Below are 16,512 nucleotides of genomic sequence, written 5' to 3' on the forward strand. Positions count from 1 at the left end.
AAATCTTAAAAAATTGATAATCCTCTAATTCCTCCCTCACAGTACCCCTGGGAAGTGGGTATGCTCTCCCTTTACAATGAAAGGACACTGAAGCCCATGAAGGTTAGTTGACTGTACCAAGTCACACAATCTCTACAGAACGGGAACAGAATTTTAATCCTGAAATGTCTGCCTACTAATCCCCAACTCCTCGATACTCTTGAAAGTGCTTTTGTGTGGTACCAGAAATTCCCAACATGAGGCCATTAGTATCGTATGCCCTACAGGAGTTCATTCAGCAATTATTCATGAAGTGAAGTTCAGCTAAATGCTGACATTTTAAATGGAGACAGTCATTCCTTTTGCATCTTGTACAAGACTGAAAACAAACTTTAGAAATGATTGTGTATAGTAAAGCCACTTGGCATATCAGGAAATCGGGTTTGTGGTTACTTAGGTATAAGTAACCTTTTCTCAAAGTCTGTCCTGAGCCCTATCAGTTGCCTGGCTCATCAAGGGTTCTGTGTCAGTTGTGTTTGGAAGCCTGTCCTGGGTCCTCCTCTTGGGGATCCACAGTGCATATTAGCAGATTGCTTCTGTTCCTCCCTTAAAATGTATTAAGTATCTTGTAGGCACGGGTGCTGTTATACCATTTTCCCATCTTGGATATGTTTCTATAGGTCTGCCCTAATCACGGCTGTGTCCTGGTACCCCCTTGATCTGCACATTCTCTCAATTATACGTGTCCCTGAAGCCTAGGTATGACATTAACAGGCTGTTTTGTACCCCTTTCATTTTTCTAGCAGACCCTTCTGACCTTTTAGCTATGCGGCCATCAGACCCCGAGTGATGAACGGGAATGGATCTTCTTGAACTAGATCCTGAGATCTTTTGCATCCTCTATCTAAAAGCAGGTTTTCTTTCTCTTTGGTTATATAATCTGTGCATTTAAACTGTGGGACTCAACAGGGTAATTGCAACCCAGGAGCTGCCAGCAGTTTGAACCATGGAGCAGGCAGCGGGGAGCTGTGCGCCATGATTGATTCCTTGGGCATTTGTGAAGTCCGAAGGTGATATGAACTGAACTGCCCTGAAGAGCTGCCCGCAGGCCTCTCTGCTGTTATGAGTTGGGTAGTCTTGCTGTGGTTTAAGCTAAAACAGACCGCTGCTCTTTCTCCTTTCTCTGAGAACCATCGGTGCTAAAGGAGCAGTCTTAGGAGGTCTCCAAGGGTTTATCCTTCATGAATCCTTGGCAGGGCCAGTTTCATGGGCATGTGACCTGTGCAGTTACAGAGCCCAGACTCAGAAGGGCTCTGTGTTTGGTTTAATGCTCTGTTGTCACGGTCTTGAAATTCTTAACAAAGGGCCCCATGTTTTCCTTTGGGAGTGGATCCTGCAAATTATGTAGCTAGTCCTGATTCTAAGAGCTGGCCTCTGTCCTTGACTTCCTAGCTTCCAGGGGGAGGACACAAAGGAGTAAGGATTTTGCATCTGGAGGGCATTTAAGAACGACCTACAATGTTAATCTCATGTTTTACATGCTACAGTTTAGGGTTTGAGAATTGGAGTATCCATTGACTTTAGGGAACAACATTTTTTTTTTAAGATTTTATTTATTCATTTGAGACAGAGAGCATGAGGAGGGGAGAGGTAGAGGGAGAAGCAGGCTCCCCGCGGAGCCAGGAGCCAGACGTGAGGCTCGATACCAGGACCCTGGGATCATGATCTGAGCTGAAGGCAGATGCTTAACCATCTGAGCCACCCAGATGCCCCAAGAAAGAACATGTTTCTTGATGGTGGACCCCATTCAGTAGAGGAATGGCTGTCATAAATAGCACTGAGTTGTTGCTAAGGAAGTGATGTAGGATCCTAAGCCCTTCTCAGTCTTTGTTCTAGCTGAGACAAGGGCTGATCATCTGTATATAAAATAAGCTTTTAGATAGGATACAGGATACTTCTTGATTGGCAGCATCACCAAGGTGAAGATTAATTATGACAGTTCATTCATTCAGATACTTACTAAGCACCTGCCATGTGCTGGCTACTGTGCTAGGAGGAGGGGGTGGGTAGGATCTTGAATTTGAGTTCCCCCAAAGCTGTTCCTGTGACAGAAGATTTGGGTGCAAGTGATTTATTGGGGAAGTGATTCCTGGAAATACTGGCAGGAGAGTAAGGAAGTGAAACAGACATGAAGGAATCCAGTAAAGGGTAGATTACCTCTCGGGGCAATCAACTCGCAATCCCACAGGGGACCACTGGAATACAGTATAGAACAGGCCCTGGAATTGTCCCATAGAAGGACTTGGAGGTTGGTTATTTACCCACTAACCATCACCCATCTTTGGCTGAGTGCCACCCCTTGGGCATTTTTGGCCTGCCCCTCTGTGCAAGGATGAACACAGCTCTTAGCCAAAGAGAGGTTTTAGGCAAAGAATCACAAGCACTTGGAGGAGGAGGCTGTGGGTGAGTGTAAGATGGGTGGGTTCCAGGGGTAAGGGGATAACAGAGGTGAGGCTGCCATTTTGGATGGGTTTGTAGAGGGAGGCCTTCCTGAAGAGGTGACATTTGAGCAGAAACATCAATGAAGTTTAAGAGTCCTGTGGATATCCCATGCAGAAGGAACAGCGAGTGGGAGGACCCTACACAGCAGCACATGAGGGGCTTTGAGGAAGAGCACAGAGGCTATTTTGGGTGGAGTGGGATAATCAAAGGAAAGAAGGCTAGGAAGTACTATAAATAGGGTACCCAGGGACCAGGGTAAGGATTTGGGGTTGTATTCAGAGTGTATTGGGAATCTACTGGGAATTCTGAACAGAGGAATGACACGATCAGATTTAAATTTTAGAAAGAATCGTCTGTCCTTCTGGGTGGAGAACAGACTGGGGCCAGGGGCGATAGGGAGAAGCAGGGAGATGCTGCTGCTTGATCAGAATTCGGAGTTCAAGGGTCTAGAGTTTCTCAAAAGGACAAGCTGACTGTGCTCTCTTAGGACAACAGTGTATACACCCAGCCCAAGCAGCTGCATCCAGACTTGCTTCCATGTTCTTGCTTTAGGCCACAGCTCTTGATTTTTGTTCGCTCTGAGGGGCCCTGCCGCTCAGCCCCTCCCTGATCATGGGACCCCTTCTCCCTTCTTAGGGCCACCAACAGCCTTAGTTCTTCCCATCGCTCCTGCCCTTCAGTGCCTCCCTGACACTCTGGCTCTTGCCGCGCCCTGACAGATGGTTACTGCGAGATCCAGAGATTTCACTGGAACATTTATGTGAGCCCTGCTCTTCTCACTTTTATCTTTCAGTGTATCGTAGCCGAGCTTTGGGGGTTTTTTGTTTGTAGCAAAAGCATTCACACAACCAGATTCCTCATCCTCTTGTCCCTGAAGGTTGGCTCCATTGGTTCGCTCCATCACAGACCATGGAGGCTGTGAGTCACTGACATCTGACTTAGAAGCAGCGTTGGACAAAGACACTGCCATGGCTTTCCTAGTCCACCAGCCTTGTCCTCTCTTGAGGACTTGGGCTGGGAAAGGGGCGGAGCAGTGTTCCTGCTGAGGCTGCAGAGGAGCCAATGGGCCACGGTAGAGTGGAGATGTAGGAGATGCCATGGGGGGAAGGCCTGGGATGTTCCATAAACAGGGTGTGAGTTGCCATGCCAGGCACTGGGATTCCACAGGGTAGTCCCTGTCTTTGTGTTCACACTCTGGACACCCTTCTTTGCTGAGGCTCACCGAGCCAACGTTTAGATCTATAAGGACCCCGTGGGTCCATCATTCTGTTTCCTCTCCCCATGGAGAGAGAAAGGAAGGGCCAGGGGCCGATTGACCTGCTCATAGCAGTCATAACTGAGGCACTTTCCACTCTGTTGTTTATCCAGTGTGATAAAATGGCAGCTGCTGGAAATGAGGTGGTGGCTTTCAACCGGAAACTCAGACCAAAGAGGGAGTAGAATCAGAATATGTTTTGGATTTTTGGCTTTGTGCAGGTTTTGTTTTATTTTGTTTTGAAATGGAATAAGGAATGTCTTTTTTTTCCTTTAAGAATGAGAGGCACCCATCGAGGAAAAGTAGAATGCTAGGACCATAAAGAATACCTAATAGACAAAAGGTGAAAATACATTGTGATCTTTAGGAGTTTGGTTTTCTGAAAACTTTGTAACTTTGAGATAGTATTTGGTCATTTGATTGCTGGGGTTCTTGATGATTTTTTCTTAAAATACTATGGCATCTTTCATCTATATTCTAGGTTTTTTCAGTCATAGACAATCAGAATATTAAAATTTTCAAAAGCAAATCATTTTTTCTTTAAAGTATGGGGAAAGTATCCTTAAACAGAAATTACTTTTAAAACATGGAAGCTTTATATTACTTTATGTGTTCACTGTTAACTTGGTATTTCTTTGTGTTTTTGAACACATAATAAGTGAAAAATGTAACTGCCACAACTGTGAAGTAAAATATAAATTTAAATTTACACATGATTTACATAAGTGTAAATTTTCACATTAGAAAAAATGATTCTTATTCGAACAACATGGTGAAAAGTGTTCACAGTAAAACTTATGATAAAATGTCTCCAAAATTTGTCTAGAAACCATATAGGCATTATTATTAAAATACATTTTATAAATGTACCTCTACTGCAAGGGCACTGAAGGGTGAACTCAGGAAGGTTTAGCTGCATTTTTCTGTAAAACGTAGTTTCATATAGCTTAAAATCCTCATGTTTTCTCAAATTAATAGTTATTTAATAAAACTATCTCTCATAAGTCCTAATAGAATTTGCAGTGTTCACAAAAGGAAAACGTGTAGGGCTAGTTAGTGATGAGACTATGTTTGCTTGTTTGTTTGGCACTTATTCCATGCATTGTCCTCAAGTTCGTTTGCAAAAATCTTTTAGTCCTTAGTGTCTCTCTGTGTACATATGGGGTCACAGAGTATAAACTTTCACTTCAATAAAGGAAGAGATGGAAGGATTCTAGGACCACATGAAGAAAGTTGGTTTTTCTCTGGGAACTTTTATTTTCAGTCCAGTTTTAGGTTAGGAAAAACAGGCTAAAAACAAAACCCAACAATTCCTAGCATAATGGAAATTAAGTGAACAATTGTATTTTGCATCAACTGGCTAGTTATTTATAAAACCATAAGTCAGATTCTTTTCAACTGTGTCTTGGACCGGGCTTCTTACACTTTGATGTGGATACGTATCGCCTGGCACTGTTAAAATGCAGAATCTGCATTTCTTACAAGCTTCCGGATGGTGCTGATGCTGCTGGTCCGTGGGCATCGGTAGAGGAGCACAGTTGGAGACAACTTGCTTTGGGACCCATCTTGCTTGACTGTGGGGCCAGGCTATACCTGGGGGAGGGACTGACTGCTTCGGAAAAAAGATATTAGAGGTAAGTCAGCCTGAAAATTTTTCGGATGCAGAAAACCCTTCTTATACATATATGATGGTTGAGCCCCTGTCTTCCCAGGAGTAGGTGAAATGGAGAGATGTGGTAAAGGGGGATGTGCTTGATTTCTTTTTTCTTTCTCCAGGGAGGGAGGGTTCCTTAAAGCTTGGAGGCCCCTGAAGAAACTGATTTGCATTCGTCTAGAGGGCATCCATTGTTTATGACCTCATATGGAAGCTGCCAGGCGTTGCTCAGGAACACAAAACCAGAGGTTACACTTTTGAGCAGTATGGGGCCATTGATGTTACGGAAGGGACTGGTGGAGATTACAAAAGAATTTCCGGTGATAATTACAAGGACAGCGCTCTCTTCTCCTTAGCAACCGTCCAAGCAAAGGGAGCAGAAGCTTGGAATAGCAGTGGTCCCTACAGAGAAATGTGTGTGCAGACAGAGTCAAAAGCAATTGAAGTAAGTTTGCACTAATGACTTTGGGGACCAGAGTGCCCCGAGAATGGAAGAGGAGGGCCTTATTATCAGGGGTGACCTCAGATTTGCAATTAAAATGACTGTCGGGCATATAAATGGACACCTGGGTGGGAGGATTGTGTAGTGTAGGTGGTACTCAGTGAATTTCTTTATCTTGGACTTTGGATGGAGAAAAGTTTTTCCTCTGCTGCTTGTGAGCTCAGTAATGACAGATGGTTCTTATTTTCTTGCTGCTTTCTGTTCCCAGAGGAATAAAGTAGGAATTGTGTTCAGAATTCAAGCCTATACAAAGATGCTTGCTTTGGCGTGGGCAATTTAGGAATACAAGGACATTGGCTGTGATAATTAAATCAAGGCAAAGAAGGACTGTAGAAGGTTATGCACTTGAGGACTAGACAGAACTCGTCCTGTGACCTTGGTCAGGTTATTATCCTTCTAGTGTTGGTTTACTATAGTGAGGGCAATAATGCCTCCCTTCTGTAGGTTGGAGATGATTTTCATGAAGTGTCTAGGAGATTATTTGATATATAGCTTTTCAGTAGGTAGAAGAGTTACCTTAGGTTTTCTGAGCTATAGCTCATGATTACATTTCAAGATGAGAGCTGGAGTTCTGAATTGAATGTAAATTTGAATTTCATCAGTTGAGTAGCAACAAAAATAACAGAGGTCGTGGAGAATACCCGATGTCAAGAAAGCAAGATGCCCGAGAGTAGGAGGACAACAGTAAATTAATAGCTTTTGCAAATGTGACGAATTAATTTTTGAGCCCTTTGCACATTGGGGTTGCCAGTGAAATGTCTGGAGCTATAAGGATCAGAGGAGAGTTAAGTTCTGATTATTCTAAGAACTTACAGAATTCTTAAGTGCTTCTGAGCCAAGGACGATGTGAGCCTTCCCAGTTCTTTCTCTTCCAGTCACCTTGTAACAGAGTGACTGTGATTGCCACTCAAAACCCATTGACTACCCAGTAGTCAGTTCCAGATTCTCTCTAGGACCCGCACTAGCATTTGTGCCATCTAATATGGGAGCCACTCAGTGCGCATGGCTTTGAGCACTCAACATGTGGCCAGTTCAAGTTGAGATGTGCTTGCGAGTGCAAAACACACACTGGATTTCAAAGATTTAGTATGAAAAGTCAAGTATATCATTAATAATTTTTGTACAAAAATATTTGTTAAAGTGATATTTTGGGCTTAAAATATCAAAATTAATTTGACCTGTTTTTACCTTTTTTTAAAAAAAATATTTGATAGACACAGCGAAAGAGGGAACACAAGCAGAGGGAGAGGGAGAAGCAGGCTTCCCGCTGAGCAGGGAGCCCGATACGGGGCTCAATCCCAGGACCCTGGGATCATGACCCGAGCCGAAGGCAGATGCTTAACGACTGAGCCACCCAGGCGTCCCTGTTTTTACCTTTTTAACATGGCAACTAGAACATTTAAAATTCTACATGTGGCTCACGTTTTATTTCTATTGATTAGTGCTGGTCTAGACTGCGCTAAAAGAGACCCATCGAGGCATTAACTGGAGAGGTTTAAATCCTCAAACTCCCCTGTCTCAAAACAGGAACAAAACAAAACATTGTGGTGGCTTAGAGGAGCTTCCTGATCTGAGTTCTGTTGTCCTTTCTCAGCAAAAGGAACACTCTGTGCAAGTTAATGATATTTTTATGGCAAATACATTGTCTTTCCAGATACAGTCTCAAAGTGTTTACATCATTTACATTCAGATTTTTCTTAACGTGGTTCTAAGTCAGCATTTGACAACTATTATCTAAGAGGCAGTGTTTCATTGAAGGGTGTCTGTTTCTGAAACACACAAACAAATGCAGTAAGTGAATATTGAAACAAAAGTTACTCGGTGCACTTTTGCTTAATATTGATCTTACTGTAAAAAGAAAAGGCAATTTTGCATCAGTTAAATGGTGTCACAGTTATTGGTTCTCTTTCTTCATGGAATACAGGGAGTCAGCAAAGTAAATTGAATCTTTCAGGTTCTAAGTCGTCAAGGGAGTTCTTGAAAGCGAACTGCAATCCGATATCTGCAGCAGAACTGAGATGAGGAGAGGGGGCAAGATGATTTAGCAGCTTCTTCAGGCTCCTGCCGGATCGCTCAGAAGATGCAGATAAATGGAGGGCTTTGTGCTATTAAATAGAGTTATGGTTCTGAACTTGAAATGAATACTGTGATGTGGCTTGAGTAGTCCTATTAATGGAATATTTTTGGTCATTCGTTTGTCCTTAGATTATCTCAGTTCCGGAGATGGGAATGATGAACATTGCACTTCCATCGTGGGGAGAAGGAGGGATGGCGGGTCGATTAATTGGGATTGAAGAATGGCCCATGAGTTCTTTCACCAGCAGATCCCTGTGTCCCGGATTTTGATTTAACACGCCATTTCTCTTTCTTGAAGGCCATCTATGGAAATAGTAGAGGGACTTTTTTCAACCTCATTCAACCTTCGGTGAATCCTCAGAGTTGGCAGGAACATCCTGAGACTGGTAATTTCATGGGAGAGGCTTTAGCATTTCCAGGGTGCTTAGGTGTAGTTGGGCTATGCTGTTTGTGGTGTAGGTGGTGAGGACATGGATTACCAGGGAGACTCTACTCATATTTGGCAGTAAATGTTCTTTTCGTGTTTTTTTTTTTAAATTTATTTAAATTCTAGTTAGTTAACATACAGTATAATATTAGTTTTAGGTGTACAATTTAGTGATTTTTAAGTGTCACTAAATGTTGAAGTACTTTAACTCAAGAAATTCCAAAGTAGGGCGCCTGGATGGCTCAGATGGTTAAGCATCTGCCTTCGGCTCAGGTCATGATCCCAGGGTCCTGGGATCGAGTCCCGCATCGGGCTCCCTGCTCCTTGGGAGCCTGCTTCTCCCTGTGCCTCTCTCTCTCTCTCTCTCTCTCTCTCTCTCTCTCTCTCAGTCTCTCATGAATAAATAAAATTTTAAAAAAAAAATTCCAAAGTAGTTTCTACTTTTTTTTTTTCTTTCCTTTTTAATGCTGTAGATTTTTGGGTTATAACACCAAGTTGCCTTGACAAATACCCAGAATCCTAACTTTAGGGAAGTACATTGGGCCCGCCTTGGAGAAGGATTGTAAAGTGGAGGGGTTTACTTTCCTCCTCTGCCAGATGTGTTAGTCACTATCCTAAGGTTTTCCCAGGGTCACGGTGGTAAAGTTTCATTCATGCAGTAAGCATTTATTAAACACTGTGAGGTGTGGAAACACTGTGTAAAGGAAGGAGAATAACCGTAGAGGACAGTATGATGAGGACTTGGCTCCACATTGGCTTTTTCAGTGTCCCGTGCCTCTGGTGGAGTCCTGAGGACCATGTTATTAGCACAGCACTGACTGCTTCTCACTTGTGGATCTCAGATGGTAGAGACAGTGAAGTCTAAGGGAAAGTTGTTCAATGCCATTTATAATTGCAGCCTCTCTACTTCTTCAAAACCATCTTGAATTTCTTTAAAATCATTACTCTGTTTTAAGCATTCGGTTATCTTCATTTCAAATGGTTTTAATCTTTTTTTTTAAAGATTTTATTTCAGAGAGCATGTGTGGAGAGGGGCAGAGGGGCAGGGAGAGAATCTCCAAGCAGACTTCCTGCTGAGCATGGAGGTGGGGCTTGATCTCGGGACCCTAAAATCTTGACCTGAGCAGAAACCAAGAGTCAGATGCTTAACTCACAGAGCCCGACAAATGGTTTTATCTTAACAGTATCCTTCAGTTTCTGAGAGAAATGAAAAAAAAAGTTGTATTCTAAACTCAAGATTGTCCAGATTTCTGTTAATTCAGTTAACTGATAGTGTATGAAACTTCTGGAATTATAATTTACTATTTTGAATTTTATCTCTGCCTGCATGTTGGTTCACTGCACTCCACTGCATTAATCTTCATCAATTTACATTTCAATCATCTTGTTTATCTGTTAATCTGTTCATCTGCATAATTCTTGCCAAACTCGGCTACAGTAGCTGATATGGAATATATTACACAAGACTCATTGAGGGCAGAAGAGAAAGAATGGCATTCTGATTTTGAGCTTTATTTGAAATTCTCAATGACTCTCCTGCAGTGACTGATGACAGCAGGTGTTCCAAAAGTTAGCTGTTGGAAATGACAGTTTTTTATCTTCACTCCTGGCTCTCAAAAATTGGATGCCAGCTCGTCAGTACAGTTAGTGTGTGTGTTTCTTAAAGATCCTTGTTGAAATGAAACTCTTCATTGTTTTCAGACTAAATGATTCTGTTTAACATTGTTTTTTTTTTTACAGATTTATTTATTTTTAGAGAGAGTGCGTGTGTGCACAAGTGTGCGAGCACAAGCCGGGGGAGGGATAGAGGGAGAGGGAGAGAATCCTTAAGCAGACTCCCCGCGGAGCACAGAGCCCAACAGAGGGCTCAATCCCAGGACCCTGAGATCATGACCTGGGCTGAAATCAAGAACTAGGCGCTCAACTGACTGAGCCACCCAGGTACCCCTCATTTAACATTTCAGTGCTAATTTTCAACTTCCAAGTCGTTTCCTTTTTTTACACTCCACATGTAACCCAGCAGCCAATCCTGTTGCCTCTGCATTCAAAATATTACCGAATTGACCGCTTTTCTCAGTGTCAACTGTCATCAGCATTGACCAAGCCACTGTCCTCACTCCTCTGGGCTCTTGTAGCAGCCTGTTAATTGGTTTCTCTGCTTCACCCTTGGGCTACTACAGTCTTCCAAATAGCGAGGCATGCATCCTTTAAAACTGTAGTTCAGGCTACCTAAGTTTGCTGCTTAAAACTTTCTAGTTGCTTTCCATTTAACTGAGTATCAGATTCAGTGTCTTTGCATGATCTGGCTCCCCTTTTTGATTTCATCTCCCTCTAGTGTCCCCTTGCGCACTCTGTTGTGCTCCAGCCGCATGGATCACATCGACCTTGTAAAACACTCCCCTCAGGGCCTTTGCACCTGCTGTCTCTTACTGGAATCCCCTTCTTCCACATCTTTGAAAGGCTTACTCTATCATTCTCTCAGGTATTTGCTTATATGCCACTTCATTAGAGTCCCTCCTGAAGTCCCTATCTAAAATAGAACCTGCCCCCCCCACCCCCGCTTGCTAGGAATGCAATAAATAGTTGTTGAATGGGTGAAGTAACTATTTTTCATGGAAGACATTTAATTTCCTGTTTCATCTATGGGAATAGATAATGCGTAATATCTTTAGCAGAATATGACACAAATATTACAATAGAGTGGTAAAAATAAGACATGGTAAAACTTCTAAACCATGTATTTAGTTAATTTAAAGGTGCAAACAGTAATAGGACAAAGACTCACATTTTTTAAAAATAGAGCTCTTCCTTGGAACAGCTAACATTTGTAATCAGATCACTAATTTATGCAAATGTGCAGTATCATTGGTATCCTTTTTCTAAAATATTAGATACTCCTTTTGTGATCAAATTTAAATTATCAATGTACTTGACAGACTATTCTTTATAATAAAATGTATCTGTATGGTATATATGCAATTATATATAACACATGTTCAATTGTCCATAATTCATGATTTTTTTTTACACTAATGAAAGTTATGGATTAGAGAGTTATCTCCTCTTGTTAATTGGCAGTCTTATTTTAATTTTTACATTGTAAGTAATCTTTACAGCCCAGTGTGGGGCTCAAACTCATAACCCCAAGATTAAGAGTTGCATGCTCTACCAACTGAGCCAGGCACCCTGGGAATCTGTTTTTATTGATGTATTATTATTTGTAGGTATTAGATACACGTATGCAAACTTGTGGAAGGAACATTTCTTCTGCAAGAAAGTCCTCTTCATGTTGTGACTTCGTGAATTCACTTGTTTGCGCTTGTTGCTTTATCTCCAAAAGGAATATAATAATACATTATTGACTTAAAGGTAGAAATATATGGTACTGTGAAATCTGCTAGATCTCGAAAATTCATAATTTTAAAATCACAATAAGATATCAATACACTCCCGTTAGAATGGCTGAAGTAATAATAATAAAAAAAAGATTAGTTCCAAGTGGGTGAGGATGCAGAGCAACTGGACTTTTCATACATTCAGTTCTGGTGGGGATACAGAATCATTCATCCACTTCAGGAGAAAAATTGGCGGTTTCTTATTCTGTTAAACATACACTTAAATATGACCCAGCAGTCCCACTCCTGGATATTTACCCAAGTGAAATGAAAACTTTGTTCACACCAAAATCTGTATGCTAATATTTATAGTAGCTTTATTTATAATTGTCAGAAACTAGAAACAGCCCAGATGTCCTCCAGCTGGAATGAAAAATCAGGCTGGTACATCCATACAATGAAATCCGACTCAGCAGTTAAAAGGAACAAACTATTGATGAAAACATCAACATTGATGATCACAGAATGTATTATGCTAAGTGAAAAGAGACTCAAAAGGCTACAGGATGTATGATTCCATACACTAAGGGTAAAATAAGAACAGAAGACAGATCAGTGGTTTGGGTGGGATTGAGAGGAGGGGCTGACTACAAGGGGGCAGCAGGAGAGATTTTTGGGAATGGTTTTATGTCTTGATTATAGGGTGGTTACATGACTATATGCATTTGTCAAAACTCATAGAACTATATACCAGAATGAATTTTAATGTATGTGAATAAAGAATTTTTAAGTTTTTTTCTTGAGGTATAATTGACATACAACATTAGTTTCAGGTGTACAACAATAGTTGATATTTGTATATATTGCAAAAGGATCACAGTTAAGTCAACCTGTGCTACATAAGTTCTTTCTTGTGATGAGAACTTAGAAGATTTACTCTTTGCAGCTTTCAAACATGCAATACAGTGTTAACTATGGTCTCCATGCTGTACGTTATATTCCTATGGCTTATTTATTTTATAATTGGAAGTTTGTACTTTTTGACTTCTACACCCATTTCATGTATCCTTTACCCCTACCTCTGGTAACCACCCATCTGTATCCATGAATACTGTTTTTTATTTTTAGATTCCACATATAAGTGAAATCATAGGGTATTTGTCTTTCTCTGACTTATTTCATGTAGCATAATGCCTTCAAGGTCCATCCGTGTTGTTGCAAATGGCAAGGTTTCATTCTTTGTGATGGCTAAATATTCTATTTTATATACATAACACATTACCACATTTTCTTTATCCAGTCATTCCTCCAGGGGACACTTAAATTGTTTCTATAGCTTGGCTAATAAAAATAATGTTGCTATTAACATGGGAGTGCATGTATCTTTTCAAGTTAGTGTTTTTATTTTCTTCAGATAAATACCAAGCAGTGGGATTGCTGGATCATATGGTAGTTCTATTTTTAATTTTTTGAGGAGCCTCCATACTGCTTTCCCGAGTGGCTCTCTTAATTTACATTCCCACCAACAGAGAATGTAGTCTTAGATTTAGTAGGATGTTAGCTGTGGGTGTGTCACATATGTCCTTTATTCTGGGATATACTTCCTCTATACCTACTTTGTTGAGAGTTTTTATCCTAAATGGAAGTTGTATTTTGTCAAATGCTTTTTCTGCATCTATTTGAGATTATCATGTGATCTTTATCCTTCATTTTGTTAATGTGGTGTATCACGTTGATTGAATTGTGGATGCTGAACCATCCTTGCATACTTGGAATAAATCCTACTTGATTATGGTGTTTGATCCTCTTAATTTATTGCTGAGCTCAGTTTGCTAATATGTTGAGGATTTTGAGTCTGTGTTCATCAGGGATTTTGGTCATTATCTGTTCTTACGGTGTCTGTGTGTTGTAATGCTGGGCTCGTAAAAAGAGTTTGGAATTGTTCCCCCCCCCCCCCCCCCTTTTTTTTTTTTTTTGGAAGACTTTGAGAAGCATTGGTATTCTTCTTTGGATGTCAGGTAAATTCACCAGTGAAGCTGTCTGGTCCCGAACGTTTGCGTGTAGGGAGCTTTAGAATGACTAATTCAATTTCCTTACTAGTAATTGATCTGTTCAGATTTTCTCTTTTATCCTGATTCAGTCTTGATAGGTTGTAGGCTTCTAGGAATGTATCCATTTCTTCCAGGTTGTCCAGTTTGTTGGTATATAATTGTTTGTAGTAGGCTTTTCTGATCCTTTGTATTTCTATGGTATTAGTTGTGTCTCCATTTTCATTTCTGATTTTACTTATTTGAGCGCTCTGTTTTTTTTTTCTTGGAGAGTCTAGCTAAAGGCTTATCAATTTTATCTTTTCAAAGAACCAGCTCTTGATTTTAGTGATCTTTTCTATTGTCCTTTTAGACTCTGTTTCATTTATTTCTGTGTTGATTTTTTTAGAATTTCCTTCTGATTTTAAGTTTTCTTATTTTTCTAGTTCCTTCACGTTACAGTTAGGCTGTTTGAGATTTTTTTTGTGCTTCCTGAGGAGGGCACTTATTGCTATGAACTTCACTCTTAACACTGCTTTTGCTGTATCCCATGAGCTTTGGTATGTTGTACTTTGATCTTTTTTTTTTTTTTTTTTTTATGTTTTTTTTTTTTTTTTTTTTTTCTTTTTTTTTTTTTTTGTTGTTCAGGAGCATGTTGTTTCAGTCTCCATGTATTTGTGAATTTTTCAGTTTCCTTGTAATTGATTTCTAGTTTCATACAATTGTGAGAAAAGATGCTTGATGTGATTGCAGTCTTTTTAAATTATTACCTGTTTTGTAGTCTAACAAATGATCCAGCTTGGAGAACGTTCCTTGTACACATGAGAAGAATATGTATTCTGTTGCTTTTGGATGGAATACCCTGTGTGTATCTGTTAAGGCTATCTGATCTGACAGGTCATGTAAAGCTGATGTTTCCTTATTGATTTTCTGTTTGGATGATTTGTCCATTGATATGTATGGTGTATTAAAGTCTCCTATTATCTTATTGCTGTCTTTTTCTTTGTCTCTTAATATTTATATATTTAGTGCTTCTGTGTTGGGTACATAAATATTTACAAATGTTATAACCTCTTGGATTGACCTCTTTATCATTATGTAATGCCCTTCTTTGTCTCTTATTACAGTCTTTGTTTTAAAATCTATTTTGTCTAGTAAATATGGTTATCCCCCCGCTTTCTTTTGGTTTCCATTTGCATGGAATACCTTCATTTTCATTCTGTGTGTGTCCTTATATCTAAAGTGAGTCTCTTGTAGGCAGCAGATAGATTTTTTTTTTTTTTAAGTATTTGAGAGAGAGAGAGAGAGAGAGCATGAGAGGGGTAAGGTCAGAGGGAGAAGCAGACTCCCTTCTGAGCAGGGAGCCTGATGCAGGGCTCAATCCTGGGACTCCAGGATCATGACCTGAGCCGAAGACAGTCACTTAACCAACTGAGCCACCCACATGCCCCGATGGGTCTTGTTTTTTATCAGTTCAGTCACTGTCTTTTGATTGGAGAATTTAGTCCATTTACATTTAAGGTAATTATTGATAGGTACACTTATTACAATTTTGTTAATTGTTTTCTGGCTGTTTTGTAGTTCCTGTGTTCCATAGGTGGTCTTTTGCTCTCTTCATTCATGGTTTGATGACTTTTTTAGTGGTGTGCATAGATTCCTTTCTCATTTTTTGTGTGTCTACTATAGGTTTTGCTTGGTGGTTTTGCTTTGAGGCTTACATGTAACAACTTACAATAGTCTGTTTTAAGTTCATAACACATTCTGAAATTCTACATTTTTACTCTCCCCCAGTCATGTTTGTTTTTGATACCACATTTTACATTTCTTTATCTTGTGTATCCCTCAACTCATTATTGTAGTTATAATTATTTTTACTACTTTTGTCTTTTAACTTCCATGCTACCTTTATAAGTGTTAATCCATTGCCTTTACTATATATTTACCTTTACCTGTGAGATTTAGATTTTCATATATTTTTGTTACAATTAGTATGTCTCTTTCCAACTTGAAGAATTCCACTTAGCAATATTTTCTTGTAATGCTGATTTAGTGGTGAAGAACTCCTTTAATTTTTGCTTGTCTTGAACTCTATGTGTCCTTCAATTCTGAATGATAACTTTGCTGGGTAGTATATGCTTGGTGGAAATTTTTTTCTTTCAGCACTTTGAATATATTACCACTCTCGTCTGTCCTGCAACATTTCTACTGAAAAATTTGCTGATGAACTTATGGGGTTTCCCTTGTACATAACAAGTTGTTTTCTTCTTGCTGCTTTTAAGATTCTGTCTTTGTCTTTGACATTTTCCTTATAATATGCCTTGGTGTTGGTCTCTTTGGCTTTATCATATTTTGAATCTGTGGGCTTTCTGGATCTGGATATGTCTTCTTACCAAAGTTGAGAAGTTTTCAGTCATTATTTCTTCAAATAGCGTTTCTGCCCCTTTCTATCTCCTCTGAGACCCCTTTAATGCAAATGTTAGCCCATTTGATATTGTCCTATAAATCCCTTAAACTGTAAGTCAGTTTTTTTTTTTTTTTCCTGTTCACATTGGGTGAATTCCTCTTCCCTGTTTTACTGATCCTTCTGCTTTATCTGATCTGCTATTGAACTCCTCTAATGTGTTTTTCAGTTTAGTTGTTGTATTCTTCAGTTCTGTGGCTTGTGTTTAGAACTTTCTCATATTTTCTGTTTCTCTGTGATGCTATCAGTGTGTTCATCTCTTTCTCTCCAGCTTGGTGCAACTTCTTTAAGATT

The 16,512-nt window shown here is 39.9% G+C and overlaps 1 protein-coding gene across 15 annotated transcripts in view; it reads left to right on the forward strand.

Annotated features, from left to right (window-relative positions):
• PLCB4 (phospholipase C beta 4) overlaps positions 1–16,512 on the forward strand; it is a 414,054-nt gene that overhangs the window by 123,082 nt on the left and 274,460 nt on the right. Inside the window, exon 3 of one of the 15 annotated variants that reach the window (XM_073878377.1) lies at positions 5,222–5,370. The exons of 13 other annotated variants lie outside the window; for them this stretch is intronic. The gene's annotated coding sequence lies outside the window, so the exon portion shown is untranslated. Of the gene's footprint in view, positions 1–5,221; positions 5,371–5,696; positions 5,836–16,512 lie in introns of those variants that run through there. One more of the 15 variants, XM_073878380.1, reaches the window with a different exon arrangement.

Source organism: Callorhinus ursinus, unplaced genomic scaffold, assembly GCF_003265705.2.
Source record: "Callorhinus ursinus isolate GAN/ISIS: 27379988/994484 unplaced genomic scaffold, GSC_fseal_2.0 scaffold29, whole genome shotgun sequence".
Taxonomy (NCBI): domain Eukaryota; kingdom Metazoa; phylum Chordata; class Mammalia; order Carnivora; family Otariidae; genus Callorhinus; species Callorhinus ursinus.